The 16,753-nt window shown below is 43.8% G+C and overlaps 1 long non-coding RNA gene across 1 annotated transcript; it reads right to left on the reverse strand.

Annotated features, from left to right (window-relative positions):
• Positions 1–9,123: 9,123 nt before the first annotated feature.
• LOC311603245 lies at positions 9,124–10,386 on the reverse strand. The gene is made up of 3 exons (XR_014781019.1): positions 10,291–10,386; positions 10,065–10,095; positions 9,124–9,613 (listed from the first exon to the last, which is right to left on the reverse strand). It is a non-coding gene; the product is annotated as an uncharacterized lncRNA (long non-coding RNA).
• Positions 10,387–16,753: the final 6,367 nt, after the last annotated feature.

Genomic DNA, 16,753 nt, shown 5'->3' on the forward strand with positions numbered 1-16,753 from the left:
AATTCACTTCTTTTATTTAGTTTAGCAATATCCAGAGTAGACTTCCTCCAAAGGCACGTACCATGTGCTGTTTATTTTCCTAGTACATTTTTAGACCCTAGAGAAAGGTATGATACAGCATTTAGGTATGGCCCACAGAGACCTACACCATCATAGAGCACAAGCTGGGTGAACTGCATTCAGAAGTTCATACTGGAGCCAGCACTTAACACTCTCATGTGTCTGGTCAGAGGCCACACACTCCCACACCGGGGAATCTCTAGATGCTGACACCATGGATACCAAGGGATGTACCCTATACTGGGACTTCCTATTATATCTGGGGAGCAGGTAGGAAAGGTGACCCAGGTTAAGGTAAAATGGGACATAGGGAGAAGAAAGGATTCAGGAAATAAAGGACAACCTGGATGGGCAGTGACAGCAAGATGCAGAAGAGAGAGGAGGATGGGAGGTTTGACAGAGGCCTCTCAGAACTGCAAGGTGTGCGCACAGAGATGGAAGGATGAGCACATCAAGGTATGGGAGAAGGAAAGCACCTACAGCAGCAAGGAGGGCTGAGGGGCACAAGCAAGCTCTCTTCTGCATCCCATTCGTTGGTAAGAACATCAGAGTGTTTGTGTACGAATTACACGCTTCCCACCAGAGCAGGGTGCATGTCCCTTCTGTTATGACATTGTCAGAAAGCAAAGGTGATGAAAAGGAACAGAACAGTCTCCTGTCCTTCTCTCTTGCCCTGGGGTCTCTGAACACCCTGTATGTGTGAGGACCACAAGGATCTTGGCCATACAGACATCCCCCAAGTGCCAGAGCTCACTTTTGGAATCCATTTACAGCCAGGTCAGAAGGTGAGAGTGGAAGACCAAAGAGGTGTGGTTTGGGAGGGGTTGGGCCACCGGATCCTAAGTGCTGCCAGGCTACCCAAAGCACTCCTGTCACAAGCTCCTCCAATGATTCTTCTTACAGGATGTTTACCAATATCTGTGATTCCAGTGGCTGCTTCAGTTACTGTACCCTGCAATTTGCAGCTTACAGTAGAGTCAGCTGAAGTTCCCTAATACATTGGCTTGGAAATGCACAGTAATAGGTATTTTTTTTTAACTGACAAAATTCTTCCTCTAATGCCAGGAACAACTGAGAATTTTCAGGAAGAAAAACAGGAATATTTCCTTGTGTAAATAATAGATAAAGAATGAAAAAGGAAAAAATGATCATAATCCAGCAGTCATGCCCTCAGGGGCAATAAAACCTGAAACGCTCAATCTGTGCAGCAAGATCCATTAGGCAGGAAGCTGGTGAGCCAGACACTGGGCCCAGCTCTGCGGGGGAGGGGACCAGGGTCTGATGCCACAGATAAGAAAGTACCGAAGGGAAGAGCTTTGGGGCTCACATCATTCTCATTACATTAGGAAAAGCAGGCCCCTCTTGGATGAGTTCCCCTCACTCTGGGAGACACAGGGCAGCAGCCTGTGTGTGGCCACCGTGCAAGTCAGTGGAGTGCAGGCCTGGCGCTGCTCCCCTGTGATTCTGCGTAGCAGCACTCGAAAGCCTTGCTCTGAGAGTCTTAGAACCCGAAGCTTGTGGTCTTGATTCATAGACAGCTGCTTTACAAAAAGGTGACTATCTCATCAAGAGAATTAAGTTAGGCTTGTAAAAGTCAGTAAATTTAAAGCACAGCAGTCCTATGAACTTTACACACTTGTTTTCTACATGGAAAAAAAACAAGTAATTTAAGCTGAAAGCCTTCCTGTGACTGAAATTTTTCTTATAATTTTACCTAATTTTGATAAGTATAAGCCCAACACCAGGGCCTACTACTTGGTGCCACTTGCACCTGGGGCAGCAGTCAATACATTCAACATGCTGTCCTTTAATGGGAGAAGGCAATCATAAGAGGTTTTTCTTTTTTTGTCCATAAGGTAGGCCACAGGTGAGGTCCATTCATTTAGGAGAGGCATGTAAGACACTAAGCTATGCTGCACCAACTTCTGTAGTGGCCTTTTCCACACAGACCTGTTATGGGCTCACTCAGTGAAGGAAGTATGGAAGACAAGCCTGCATTTTCTGCCTTATCTAGCTGACTATCCATGTGTTTAATTTATGGTGATGTGTACAAGTATTTTCTCAGCTTTCTAATATGGTGCCTATGGGTGAAGTTTGAACTCCTTCATCTCCATACAGATTGTAAACTGACACGTGCCCCATCAGTTTGTACTTCTGTGAGCAGCAGGGGACTACATCTGATTGGCCTAGCTTCCCCCTGTGCTTTCCTTCAAAAAGGCCCTTATTAGGGCGTACACAAAGAATCACAGTCTGCTTCCTCTGTACAACAGTGAACTTGCTGGAATAATTTCTTAGCATTTTCAGAATGGGAATATTATCTGGGTTGGTACTTGTGCTTGAGACACTCAGGGGACTCGAGCTGCGAGAAAATAAGGATTATTTATGCTGAACACAGTGGCCACTTTATGGAAAATAAGTGCCATATATGTATTCAAGAAGGCTGGAATGTTGGATTCATATCATTCTTTCTACAGTTAGAAATTTATGAGTGCGTTATAGAAAGTTTGTGCAGCTTTACAACTTAACTGAGTGTGCTCATTGATCCTCTTTCTCCTTTTGGACCCAAACAGATGTCAAAAAATAATTAAAGCAAGATAAATTCCAGACAATTTCTGAGAGGCATGAAATATAAAAAGGTGTCATCAGCATACCTCAGAGTCCAGACATTCTCCCCACTGTGGCAAGGTTGGGCGACTTTTAAAGAGGCAGTTCTGAGACAGGGCTGGTGGGCAGGGAGGGTGGGTCTGATCACAGGGGAAACAGACAGAATAAAGCAAGTGGAAGAGTCATCATTCCTGCACTCAGCCAGGACACTCAGACTAGAGAAGCCAGCCATTCTCTCTCCTCAATACATGCTTAGGAAATGTTCTGGCACCTTTTCAATACGCTGAAGTAGAATTGTGAATGGCAAGGCTGATCTCAAGAAGACCGGAAATCCTTGTACCAAAACATCTAGCTGTGTGCTCACCAACCCCACAATCACAATGTTGAGCCATGGTGCTCCAAAGGAGCCTCCATCCACACTGACTAGAGAGCTGAAAGCACACAATGGGTATCTGAGAAACGTTAGTATAGGAACCATGCCTAGGTCTCCTATTTCCTGTGTGACAGGGCTGTCTTCTTTCTTTTAGGACCTCTTGTTTATAGGATCTTGCAATCCACATCACAAGTACCACAGGAAACTTCTCAGAGGAGAAGAGAACAGGCAGCCTAGGGGCCTTGGGCACTGAGGAACAACCCAGAGACAACTGCACCTCATTCTCAGCCTCCAGTCTTTCTAGATGTATCTCTGCTCCCTTGAAGCTCTTGATCGCTCAGCCCAGGTAAGACCCTGGTCCCAGGACAGCTCTCACCCAGTGCCCATGCATCTCTTTGCTTCCAGCCTCCCAAAGAGATGCACATAAACTTCTAGGCCAAGAGCATCACAAAAGTAGAATTCCAGGTAGCTGCCCTTTGGGTATGGGTTGGGCTAGATAAACCAACCATAGAAAATAAAGACCAGTATGTATCTCTTTCTAGGAAGATCAGACAGATACCTTCTCCGCACATGATTTTTACCCAATGGAAGATGAAGCTCTTATCTCTTTCCCATCACCACCATCACTTCTTGGAGATGGAACTAGGCCCTCAGAGGGACTCCATCACTACTGGACAGTTAGTTGCAGGAGGCTCTAATGCTGGCATTCTGGGGTGGGTGGGCTTGGCTGGGCAGAACAGGACTAGTTCTCCATTTTCTTTTCTAAGAGAGTGGTGACCTTATTGCTCCAGTAGCTCAGTGGTTCTTATCTCTTGAGCTTGCCCCCAATCTCACATCACAGTAGAGACCAAGTACAGAGCAGAGACACCCTATCTCTCTTGGGTGTGGCTTCAGTGAGGGCTAAGCAGGTGGTTTGAGTTTGCACTGTCCAGTGTCCTACTCTTTGCTCCTTATCTGATAGCAAGTAATCCTGGCAGTATCCTGGGACCTCGTTCTTATGTAAGGGCAATAGGTAGCACAATGAGAGGCCGTTTGCTCTAGGCTTCTGTGGGGAGCCAAAGATAAACATCTATTCAGGCTTCACGGTCCCTCACCGGAAACACAGCTCATAGTTAGAGGAGACAAACAGGACCCAGTTTCTCCCAATACAGTACATGAGACTCTGGGATGTGACCAAATCACTCACCAAGGAAAATGGGAGCATCACTGTAATACAATGAGAGATAATCTATAGCTACTGAGGCTGGCACTACCGAGGGTTAGATTCACAGTCAAGGCCTGTGTGCTAGTTATTCTTCTGCTGCTGTGAACAAAAGCAACTTGGAGTAGAAAAGGGTTTATTTTAGCTTACAATTCCAAAGGAAATCCACCCCATCGCGACTGGGATGGCATAGTGGCAGCAACAGCTTCAGGCCAGCCTGGAGGGCATTTCATCTGCACACAGGAAGGAAATATAGATAGCTTAGATGATAGATCAATAGAAAGATGACAGATAGATAGATAGATAGATAGATAGATAGATAGATAGTAGGTAGATAGATTGTTGTTACATGTGGAGGTTAGGAGAAACAAAGAACAAGAGGTAAGGCTAGGTTACAGACCCTCAAATCCTGCTTCCAGAGACATATTTCCTTTGGCAAGGCTCTATTTTCTGAAAATTCAATAATCTTCCCCGCAAAATGCCAGAGACAGGGGACCAATAATTCAAACAGATGTGCTTATGGGGGCCATGTCTCATTGAAAGCCCATAGACTGAAAGCAGCAGTATAAACAGGCTCATGAAACAAGTGAAAAAGCTAGGAAAATTTAGCAAGGTACTAGAAGATACACATTGAACATCACACAAGGCAATGTAATAATTTCAAATAATCTTCAAAAAAAGTATAGAGATAACATCAAGTATGGGCCTTTCAAAAGTGTGTCATAGTAAAATAAGACCTAAGCCTCATATTTTAATTTTTTTTATTTCAAATCAGATCATGAAGTTATATGAACTATATAAGATTACAAAACTTAAAAAAAAATAGAGACAACCAAAAAGGTTTAAGGATGAACGTGTTTGTAGATGACAACAAAACCACAATGCATAAGGAGAGAAATGATCAAAATGGCCTCTGTGATGATTAATCTCATTTATAAATTTGATGGGATTTAGAATTACCCAGCAGACAAAACTCTGGGAGTGATTCTAGGGTACCATCTTTATTAGGTTAGCAAGTGTAGGAAGGGTCACCAACTATGTGTGGCACTGCTGTCTGGGATGGAGTCCTAAGCTATACACAATACTAAAAGCAAGCTGCCCACCAGCTGACCACAATTCATTGCTCTCAGCTCCTTACTGAGGATACCATGTGACCAGCTGCCTCAAGCTCTTGCTGCTGTGTTCCCCTGAGTGATAGACTAGAACCCTGAACTCTGAGCCAAAACAAACCCTTTCTCAAGGTGCTTTTGTCAGAGTGTTTTATCACACAGAAAGGCAGGAAAAGTAACTAAGACAGATTTCATCAAAAATAAAATTCTTTAGTTTGGGAAAGATCCTATTAAGAGGAAAAGGCACAGCTACAGATGGAAATAACTTTGCAGTAACATATCCCATTGAGGTTTAGTACTACAATATATAAAGTGCCTTCGAAAATCAACAACAGCACTAAACTGGTTAGACGATAAAGTGGGGAAGAACCTGGAACACATTGGCACAGGAGACAACTTCCTGAACAGAATATCAACAGTCTAGGCCTTAAGGTCAACAATTAATAAATGGGACCTCATGAGGCTGAGAAGCTACTGTAAGGCAGGAGACACTGTCAACAGAACAAAGTGACTGCCTACATACTGGGAAAAGATCTTCACCAACCTTACATTTGACAAAGGTCTAATATCCAAATTTTATAAAGAACTCAAGAAATTAAACACCACCAAACCAAATAACCCAATTGAGAAATGGGGCTCAGAACTAAACAGAGAATTCTCAACAGAGGAATATCGAATGGCTGAGAAACACTTGAGACTTGATACCCTATGATCATATAGAGGGGGAGGTAATCCCCCTCAGGAACTGTCATAGGGGAGGGGAATAAGGGGAAAATGGGAGGGAGGGAAGAATGGGGGGATACAAGGGATGGGATAACCAATGAGATGTAACAAGAATAAATTAATAAAAAAAAATGATCAATGTCTTTAACCATCAGGGAAATGCAAATCAAAACAACTCTGAGATTCCATCTTACACCCATCAGAATGGCTAAGATCAAAAATTCAAGTGACACCACATGCTGGCGAGGATGTGGGGAGAGAGGAACACTCCTTCATTGCTGGTGGGAATGCAAACTAGTACAACCACTTTGGAAATCTATCTGGCACTATCTCAGAAATCTGGGAATAAGGCTTCCTCAAGACCCAGCTATTCCACTCCTTGGAATATACCCAGAAGATGCTCCAGCACACAGCAAGAACATTTGCTCAACCATGTTCATAGTGGCCTTACTCATAATAGCTAGAGCGTGGAAACAGCCTATGTGTCCCTCAGTAGAAGAATGGATAAAGAAATTGTGGTACACCAGGTCTCAGAGGAAGGACAGCAGGGTACCAAGAAGAGACTTGATACCCTATTAGCATATACAGGGGGAGGAAATCCCCTTCAGGAACAGTCATAGGGGAGGGGAATAAGGGGAAAATGGGAGGGAGGGAAGAATGGGAGGATACAAGGGATGGGATAACCATTGAGATGTAACAAGAATAAATTAATAAAAAAAGAAAAAACTGAATTAAAATTCAAAAAAAAAAAAGAAATTGTGGTACATTTACACTATGGAATACTACTCAGCTATTAAAAACAAGGAATTCCCAAAATTTGTGGACAAATGGATTGAACTAGAAATGATCATAATGAGTGAGTTAACCCAGAAGCAAAAACAGTCAAATGGTATATACTCACTTATATCTGGACACTAGCCCAAGAAGCATGTCCCATGAAAGTCTTCACTTACCAGGAAAGTGGGACAGAGGGGAAGACTTTCTATTGGGACTCTAGGTGAGAGAAGCAGGGGAGAATGGGGAAATAGAAGGATCCAGAGGGTCCTAGAAACCCACAAGTAGAACATTATATTGGGCAGATCTGGGCCCAGCGGTCCTGCTCAAACTATGGCACCAGCCAAGGACAATACATGCAATAAACTTTGAACCCCTACCCAGATCTAGCCAATGGACAGGACATTCTCCACCGTTGAGTGGAGAATGGGGACTGACGTTCACATGAACTGTGGTGGCCCATATTTGATCACGTCCCCTGAATGGGGAGGCCTGGCAGCACTCAGAGAAAGGATAGCAGGCTACCAAGAAGAGACTTGATACCCTATGAACATATACAGGGGGAGGAGGTCCCCCTCAGTCACAGTCATAGGGGAGGGGAGTAGGGGGAAAGCGGGAGGGAGGGAGGAATGGGAGGATACAAGGGATCGGATAACAATTGAGATGTAATATGAATAAATTAATAAAATATATTTAAAAATCAACAACAGAGCAGCACATCATGTGCTTAAGAAAATGAGCGAGGTCTTCCAACAGATGCTTTTCAGAGAAGGTGTGTCAAGGACAAAGAGCTCATGACATGATGCAGGATGTCTCTTGCAGGCATTGGAGAAATGCAAATTAGAACCTTAATGAGATATCACTGAGTAGCTATCATATTACTTCAAATAAGAATAGTGTCAAGGCCTAAATGCTGAGAAGAATGCTGAGAAGCAAGGCCGCTCACTCAGCACTAATAGGCATTTATAGTAGTGTGGCCGTTCTGGAAACAGGTATGAATGCAGAAGGGCCATGGGTCCCAACAAGTGGTTCTGGGACATTTATTTCAGAGACATAAAGATTTTTACATAACAACTGGTACTTGGATAAATCCTTGTCTTAATAGTCACAAACTGAAAAAATCCTTTAACCAGAGAATGGTTAAGTTGAGGCATATCCGCTGAGCACTGTTCAGTGAAAAGAAACTATTGGTACAAGAACTTGTGAATTATCTGTGTGTAATCTTATGTGTGTGTGTGTGCCCATGTGTGTGCATGTGTGTGTGCCTCTGTGTGTGTGTGTGTGTGTGTGTGTGTGTGTGTGTGTGTGTGTGTGTTTACTATCAGTGTTCAGGTGCATGCAGAGACCAGAGGTTGGTATCTTCCTCATTTTTTGAGACCGGGTCTCTCACTGAATCTGAAACTCACTCACTTGACTACACTAGCTAGCCATCCAGTCCTAGTGGTCCTCCTGGCTCCACTTGCCCAGGGCTGGGATTACAGGCATGCAGTCATCTCACCTGAGCTTTGTATGCAGGTTAAAACCAAGTCCTAATGCTTGCATGGTAAGCATTTAAGTGACTAAACCATCTCCTCAGTGCTGAAGAGAATTATCTGAGTGAAGTAAAGCTGCAAGGGTCACAGTCTTTGTGATTAGGTTAATTTTCTTGAAATAAAATAGAGAACAATTTTTCATTTAAACATGTATATAGTGTATAGCATTATATACTATAATGTTATATATAATATTGTACTACATTTATAAATTCTATGCATAGTGCTAACTATAACTTGTGCTATTATACATCAGATAATGCAATGGTATAGATGACATTATATAATATATATTATATAATGTAAAACAAAATTATACAATGCCTTGCAGACTAGTAGCTTTTCAGGGAATCACCTTGGAGTGAAGCTGTTCGTGACTCTGTCAAAACAGGATCACTGTTACGATTCCTTACTGATTCCTTGCGTGAAGGACTATCAGATCTCTCTGCGTGTCTAATTAACAGCATGTAAACATGCAATGGCCTGAAACATTTCTTTGTGAAAAAAAAAAAAACCAAAATGTATCAAATTAAACAAGAATAGGAGTTTAAATCCAAATAAAGAGAGGAAATACAACAACAAAAGATGACTTGAAAACAAACATAATTAATAAGCCCAGAGTGGTTTTAGCGGCTGGCCCCTAGGTTTACGAGGTACAGAGCGCTTCAGATTTGTTATCGACAAGTTGGTGTGTGCTTTATTGTGATCAAATCCCACAAAGTGACAATGAAGGAATAAAATGCACAGTGAAAGGGGGATGAGAAACAAAATTTGAGCCTGATAGTAAAAAAACAAAACAAAACAAAAACAAAAACAAAACATAAACAGGAAAATGGAGAGATGAGTGGAACCGATATCAGAGAAAACTGAGAGGCAAGTTCCTCGAGGGAAAGGCTCGAATGAGAGCAGTCTGCTGGTCCAGGTCCTTCAGTGGCTTGGCAGCAGGTGTAATCTGAGGCTGCAGTAGTAAAAGCAATAGTGACGTCACAGTCAGTACTCAGTGTTGGGTAGGAAAGCCTCTTTCTGGACACCGGCTCAGCCACCAGCCATTTCCTACATCCTGGAGCCAGCGGATGCGATACAGGATTCAGGTTCCGGAGGTGTGCCCCTCCGTCTCTAGTGTGGGTGCCGATTGCCGCTGAAGTGCACATTTGGATTTAAGAAGGCTGGAGCGTGCTTAGAGCAATGATTTAACAAGCTCCTGTGGGGCCCGTTGCTGCTGGTTGGAGGATCACACCTGCGTGTCAAGGGTCAAACAGCGGCTCACCTGTGGAGTCCCGCACACTGCTATGGCGGAGTCCCACCTGCAGAAACCCCTTAATTGGCATAGTGTGTGGCCTGGCGCTGAGGATTTAACGTCCCTGCTCTCCTGCTGACACTGTCCTCTGCCAAGACAGCAGACTCCTGAAAGAGGGGGGCATCTCTGAGGCTGAATGTGCACTTTCCAAGTGGGAATGGAGGCAAACGCAGACTTTTATAGACTGAAGAGGGAAACCTCCTGTCCCCTCTCTGAGTTGGTGCGCCAGGCAGGAGTTTGTGTGAGCCATCTGGAGGAAACTTAACCAGTGGGAAGACAAACAGAATAGAAGATTGTGTTCCAGCCAGAGAAATATACTCAGGCATACAAACACGGTGACAAGTGAAAGATGACCAGACAAGTAATTTTCCATTTGAATTGTAAAGGATACAAAATTACCCCAAACAGCTGGCAGAAGTCACCTGTAGCAAGAAACATGCGAGACATACAATTATACAAAACCATGAGCTCTGTAAGCTATAAACACAACTGGAGAACCACCTCATAGAGTGGGAAAGGTTACTATTTTAAAGCAGACATTTCATCCCAAAATTCCAAATTAACCTACTAAATTAAGTTCACAAAATTCATTCACTTAACAATATAAAGACTCTCACATGATTTTTAGTGGAACTGAAAAGCTGATTCTGGAACTCTAAGTTGAACAGCAGAAAATAGCATTTTCAAGAGATGTTCAGTGCGCTTGTCAGGATGGTAGTTGTGGTACAGGAAGTCCCTGGAGACCTCCCACGACAACTTTGGGCTTGCCCTAGCGTCTCTATGACATTGTTCGAGCCAAGGCCCAGCACTGTTCTGCCTCAATCTACGCACACATTCCTTGCTCTTCTCCTTTGGAAGTTTTCAATTATTTTCTTTTATTTTGTTATGAAATGCCATTTTGAGTTTTTCTGGCCCAAGGCTTTTCTTTTATATAGAACATATTGCCAGGAACTTGAGTCTAGAAACTTCAACCTTTTTTTTTTTTTAATCATTCTATTGCTGGGTGTGGTGGTGCACAGCTTTAAGCCCAGCACTCAGGGAGACAGAGGCAGGTGGATCACTATGCATTCGGGGCCAGCCTGGTCTACGAAGCAAGTCCAGGACAGCCAAGGCTACATAGAGAAACTCTGTCTCGAAAAAAAGAAATTTTATTAGTATGGGTGTTTTGCAGACATGCATGTCTATGCATTGCTTGCATGAAGTGACCTAGAATGACAAAAGAGGGCAGCAGGTCTCCTGAAACTAGAGTTAGAAACAGTTATGAGTTGCCTTGGGGGTGCTGGAAGTTTCTATCAGGACATCTTGAAGAGCAGCTAGTGCTCTTAACTGCTAACCCATTTCTCCAGACCCCAAAAATTTAAAGACATTAAAAAAATTTATTTACTCAAGATACTTTCTTTCCCATTATAGACTTTCTTTGTTCTTTCCTTCTGGGATTGTTATTCAAATATTGAAATTATTAAGTTTCTAGTATTCTCACATTTTTTTATTTATTGCCCTTTCTCCCCCCCCCCCTCTGGAATACCAATCACCTTCAGTAAAATTTTTTTGATGATTTTTATTTTACTTCTGCTGTTAGATTTTTGCTTTAAGTAGAGTTGCCAAAATTTTCAGATAAAAATACAAACTATTTTAAGTTTAATTTTAGATATCTAGCAAGTAATTTTTGTTTAACTATGGCAAATTGCATTGAGGAAATTATAAGCTAATCATTTGTTGCTCAAAAATTGTAATTTAACCGGGCATCTGACAATTGTCATTTTTATTTGTTTCTAACAGTTATTTTCACTTCACCTTGGCTCACTCACCCCCTACAGGCTCTTGGTGTTCTCTGTAAGAACTGTGGGCCCCTTCTCTGGTTTTCACCCACAAACTCTCTGTGTAGCTTCCTCTCAGTTCTCTCTCCTGGTCCTCTTGACTGCTGTGCACTAATGGCTATGAAGAGTGAGCACTGCCTGCTGCCTGTCCTCCTGCCTCCCTGTGACCACCATGTATAGACGCCTCCTGCAGGACTTAAAACTCCTTTTTCTCTTTTGTATAGTATTCTGTTCAAGTTTCACTATTAGCATATATTTTATTTTATTTTTTATTAATTTCTTCAGATTACAACTCAATTGTTATCCCATCACTTGTATCCTCCCGTTCCTCCCTCCCTCCTGCTTTCACCCTATTCCCCTCCCCTCCATATGGTCATAGGCTAACAAGTCTCATCTTGGTAGCCTGCTTATTCTTTCTTTGGGTGCCCTCAGGCCTCCCCACCCAGAGGGGGTGGTCAAATGTGAGGACATCCCACTGGGACTCTAGGTTAGACAAATATAGGAGATGGAGAAATAGAAGGACCCAGAGGGTCCTAGAAACTTACAAGAAGAGCATCGTGATGTGTGGATCGGGGCCCAGGAGGGTCTGCTCAAACTATTGCACTAACCAAGGACAATACAAGTAGTAAACATCAAACCCCTACTCTGATCTAGCCACTAGCCTATATTTTATAACACTGTGTAGAGCTGTAATGCTGTCACACTGAATTCTTGTCACATCCCCAGTACTACCTGAGTTTTCTTGTCCTCTACCTCTGCTCATGCTACTGTGTTCATTGAAATGGCCCTTCCACTGCTATTGCCCCTGCATCGGTCTGATTTTACCTCATCAAGCTCACTTCACCCCTGCTGATTTTGAAATAGCTGGCTCTTTAGAGTTTTCCTCACCTCACCTACTCTCATATAACTCTTGGTCTGCTTCATGTAAGTCAGTTTCAGGCATGGTCACCTTGGTTGGCATTCTAGCCTTGTTCTACTGGGAGGGAGCCTCCTCCTGGCCTCCTAGCCTCTATTTGGATGACAGGAGCATAGGTATCAAGTGATGAGGGCCTCACCCATCCTTCAACCTGTTTTGTCGTATTTGTGCATTCCTTGGAGGATGCAACTTTGGAGCCACTAAGCTCTCTGCTGGATGTTTGTGGAGGTCTTATGTCCCATGTTTACCATGTATTGGAGATAATCCTTTTTCGCTGTGTCCTGTGACTGCTCAGGGGAGGCTGTTACTCTTCCTCAGACTTGTTCCTGCTTTGGGATCCCTTTTATAAAGAATATCTTTCTGCCTTGCCAGTTTTGTTGGTGTGTAACACAGGGCTTTCAAGCACTATCTGGAGATTGCATGCATGGCTGCTCCTGTGAAGGCTGCTGTCTCAATTCTCCAACCCTGCCAATTCTCTAACCAAACTGTCTACCCATCCAAACTGTCAGACGATCCTGAACTTGACCAAATGTAAGTCCTTTGTGAGCTCTCACTCTATGCCTGGGCTTTAGCAGTGCCCTAGGTAGGATTACTATTGCTATGATGAAACAACAGGGCCCAAAAGCAAACGGGGAGGAAAGGATTTATTTGGCTATCACTTTCACATCGTTGTTCATCATTGGAGGAAATCAGGGCAGGGACTGAAGCACAGCTGGGATCTGCAGGCAGGAGCTGGGGCAGAGGTGGCCTCTAAGGGGTGCTGCTAACTGCCTTACTCCACAAGCTTTGCTCAGCCTGCTTTTGTATAGAACACATGGTCAGCAGTCTAGGGTTGGCACCACCCACAGTGGGCTCTGCCCTCCCCCATTAATCACTTAAGAAAATGCCTTGCAGGTTTGCCTACAGCTTGGCCTTACGGAGGCATTTTCTAAATTGAGCTTCCTTCTTCTCAGATGACTTTAGCTTGTGTCAAGGTGACATTAAAAAACAACAACAACAACAGCAACAAAACCTATCCAGCACAGGCAGTACTGTGCTGTTTGCCAGGTGCTGTCTTTCCTCCACATTTACGTGCTCAGAGCTCTTCTCAGGAGGGCTGACTTTGTACCCTGTCTGAGCTGTGTTAGACCTATGCGCTGCCTGAGAAGTCTCTGTAAATCTACCTTATCATATATCTGTGTCCTGTGACTGCTCAGTGGCGGGTTGCTCCCTACCTCCTCGTGACACTCAGTCCCACCATATTCCAGGAATATCTTGCTTTGTTTCTCCCACCCCAGTCACAGAGAATTGCAAACAAATATTTGCTGATAGCAGAGTCAGACAGAAATGATATCTAACCCAGAGGGATTTTTAGAAGAAAATACCATGGTCCCGTGACATGGTACCCTTGGTGATGATGACTCCAGTGATAGGAGCAGTGATACTGCTGTGAACTCTGGTTGCTATAGGATGCTGAAGAGCTCTCTGAGCCGGTAATAGATAATAGTGCTCATTACCACCCATCCCTCAGCTAGTGTCTGGATTTGCATCAGCATCCCTCTCTTTGCCTTGGCAGAATTCCTTTCCTGTTCCTCTTCCTTGCACAGGACACTTTCTGCCTTGGTGTAGTTTAAAATGCTGGTACTTCACTTCCAGGCCTTAAGAAGTTCATACATCACAGCAATGACTGTGCTTTAGATGAAAAGAAATGTAGCAGATTTTAAAACTGATTGAAAATGAACATGTAAGGGTTCCCATGTAGGACCAGCAGAGGGGCTGAATGCTTACCAGTGAAGACGTGACAGGAAAGTGTGGACTTGTCTGTCCAGACTCACTATCCAGAGATGTGCATTGTTGGGAGCCGCCTCTCTCTGTGTCATGTGGATGGGGCATAAACTAATAGACCATGATACGAAGTCTTGTAGGAAGGTAGGACAATAAGGAAAACAGAGAGGAGAAACACGCATGTACTTCTGGTCTCCTTTCCTACCTAATGACATCTTGACCTGGGCTGCCTCCTTGTGCTCTGGGACCCTAGCACCACCTGTCACGGGCTGCACCTGGCCAAACTGTTTGGGGTAGAAATTGATCTCAGCTTTGTGTTTGTTTCCAGCAGCTGAACAGAGAGAAGAGACAGTGAGCTGGGCCCCTTTGATTTTGGAATATAAATCCCAAGAGTCTTAAGAAGCCTGGGTACCCCAGTGAGCTGGGCCCCTTTGATTTTGGAATATAAATCCCAAGAGTCATAAGGAGCCTGGGTACCCCAGTTTGTAGTGTTACTGTGGTAAACACTATGAGGAAAAACCAATCTGGGGAGGAAAGCATTTATTTTAGCTTGTCGGTTAGGAAGAGAGGCAGGAGTTCGAGGAAGGATCCTGAAGGCAAGAACTGAACCTGGGACTGGAGGAACGGGGCTTACTGCCTTGCTTCTCCGGGCTTGTTCAGACACATCTTAAACCCACCTCCCATTCTCTACTCTCCCAAACTTTGTGCCCCTCTAAAAGTCTTTGAGACCTCCCCCCTTTTTTTTCTCCCCAAATAGTCTTGGATGTTTGTTCTTCTACTGGACAGTGGCCAACTTATCTGGGAATGTAATCTTATAAAATTACTTTCCTTCTCCCAGAAGCTAATAATTGCCATTTGAATACATCTAGGGCTGGGATTGTGGGTCCAGGTTCCCTTCCACGCTGGGATTTGGTCTGGCTTGGACTTGCACAGGTTTTGCTCATGCTGTAGCAACTGCTGTGAGATCACACCTGTAGCTGCTCTGCTGTGTCCAGATGTCTCTCTCTCTCTCTCTCTCTCTCTCTCTCTCTCTCTCTCTCTCTCTCTCTCTCTCTCTCTCTCTCTCTCTCTCTCTGTGTGTGTGTGTGTGTGTACACATATGCATATATACATATATATCCCTTCAGGGATGAGCATTCTTATTCTCTGCACTTTGGCCAGTTGTGAGCTCTGTGTTAATCACATCTACTGAAAAATAGAAGCTTCTCAGATGAGAACTGAGAGAAGAATTGGCTCTACAGGAATAAAAATAAATCATTAGAAGTCAGGTTAATAGTAAGTCCGCTTAGCAGCATAATAGTAGTAGATTGTCCCCTAAGGTTATGACCTGTATAAATACACGTCAGGTTTTTTGTTTGTTTGTTTTTGTTTGGGCTCTGATAAGTAACAGGCATTGGGTTTTATCCTGTGGAGCATGCTTTAAACCGATTAGAAGGTGGTTGGTTACTCCTCTGACATTTCTGCTTCTATTGCAGCAGAGGCCATGTCTTGCCAAGCTCGTCCTCATTGTAGTTTGCAGAGTTCACTTCTGGTTAAGATTGATGGTAGTGTACAGCACCGTCCACACGCTTGAGACATAGAACATGGAGAAACCAAGCTGGTACTGGTCAGGAAGCTTCATCTTTGCTTCTCCTTATAACAAGAACTACCCAAGAAAGGGGCAGTCTCTCTTCAGCCACCACAGCACTTTCCAAAGCCACTTGCCAGTCTTTTGGATAGTCTCAGAACACTAAATGTAGTGGCTCCAAGAACCTGCTCTGGCCCACATCAATAGCATCACCCGTGAGCATCACACATGGTCCCTTGGCTCTCTCATTATCCTGGCCTGCTTCACATTTCCCTGGTATCAGGATATCTGAGAGGCTGGCTTGCTTCAGCCTGCCCTCTCTTTCACTGTCACTTACTCTTTCTGTGTGACTTCTTTGGGCCAAGCTCTCCATACCCCCATCTCTGCAGAGCCCAGGTTGGATCCCCAGTTCTTCCTTCTGCAACTCTGAATTTACATTTTGAATCCTAATAGAAAGTATAGTTGGGCTGCTGAACATAGGCCTAGGAATTTTATTTTTCTTTTCTTTTCTTTTTTATTTTAAGTTGCTGCCTGCATTCTGTTCTACTGTTTCCTCATCGTGGTAACTGTCGATGAACTGTCCCTTATGCTTTGCTGCCCGCCGAATTTTTGATCACTGTTGTAGATTATCCTAAAGCTTCCAGATGTCTTTGCGACCTTGTTTGTCACATTCTTTGCTGATCTTCTTGCAAGATATTTTGGTGGTAAGCCTTCCCCTCACTCACAATGTGAATTCAGAGTCACAGAGAGACAGAGTAGGGGTCTAAACTGGGCTCTTCAGAGAGGTAGTATGGCGAGCTTGGTGATAGTGAAAAGACAGTTTTTAGTCAGGAAAGCCGATATATAAATGACAGGATGACAGGACAACAGTCAGTCTTCACAGCCCTCTTCCCTCTGAATGTTGATGACAAGGTCACTGAGGCTCAATCACTTCCCGAGGTCCAAATATGCCTGCATTGAGTCGGATGTTCTCAGTGTAACCTCTTCCTCCTGTAGGCATCCCACATCACTTCCCA

This window comes from Acomys minous (assembly GCF_964271855.1).
Source record: "Acomys minous genome assembly, chromosome: 8".
NCBI lineage: Eukaryota > Metazoa > Chordata > Mammalia > Rodentia > Muridae > Acomys > Acomys minous.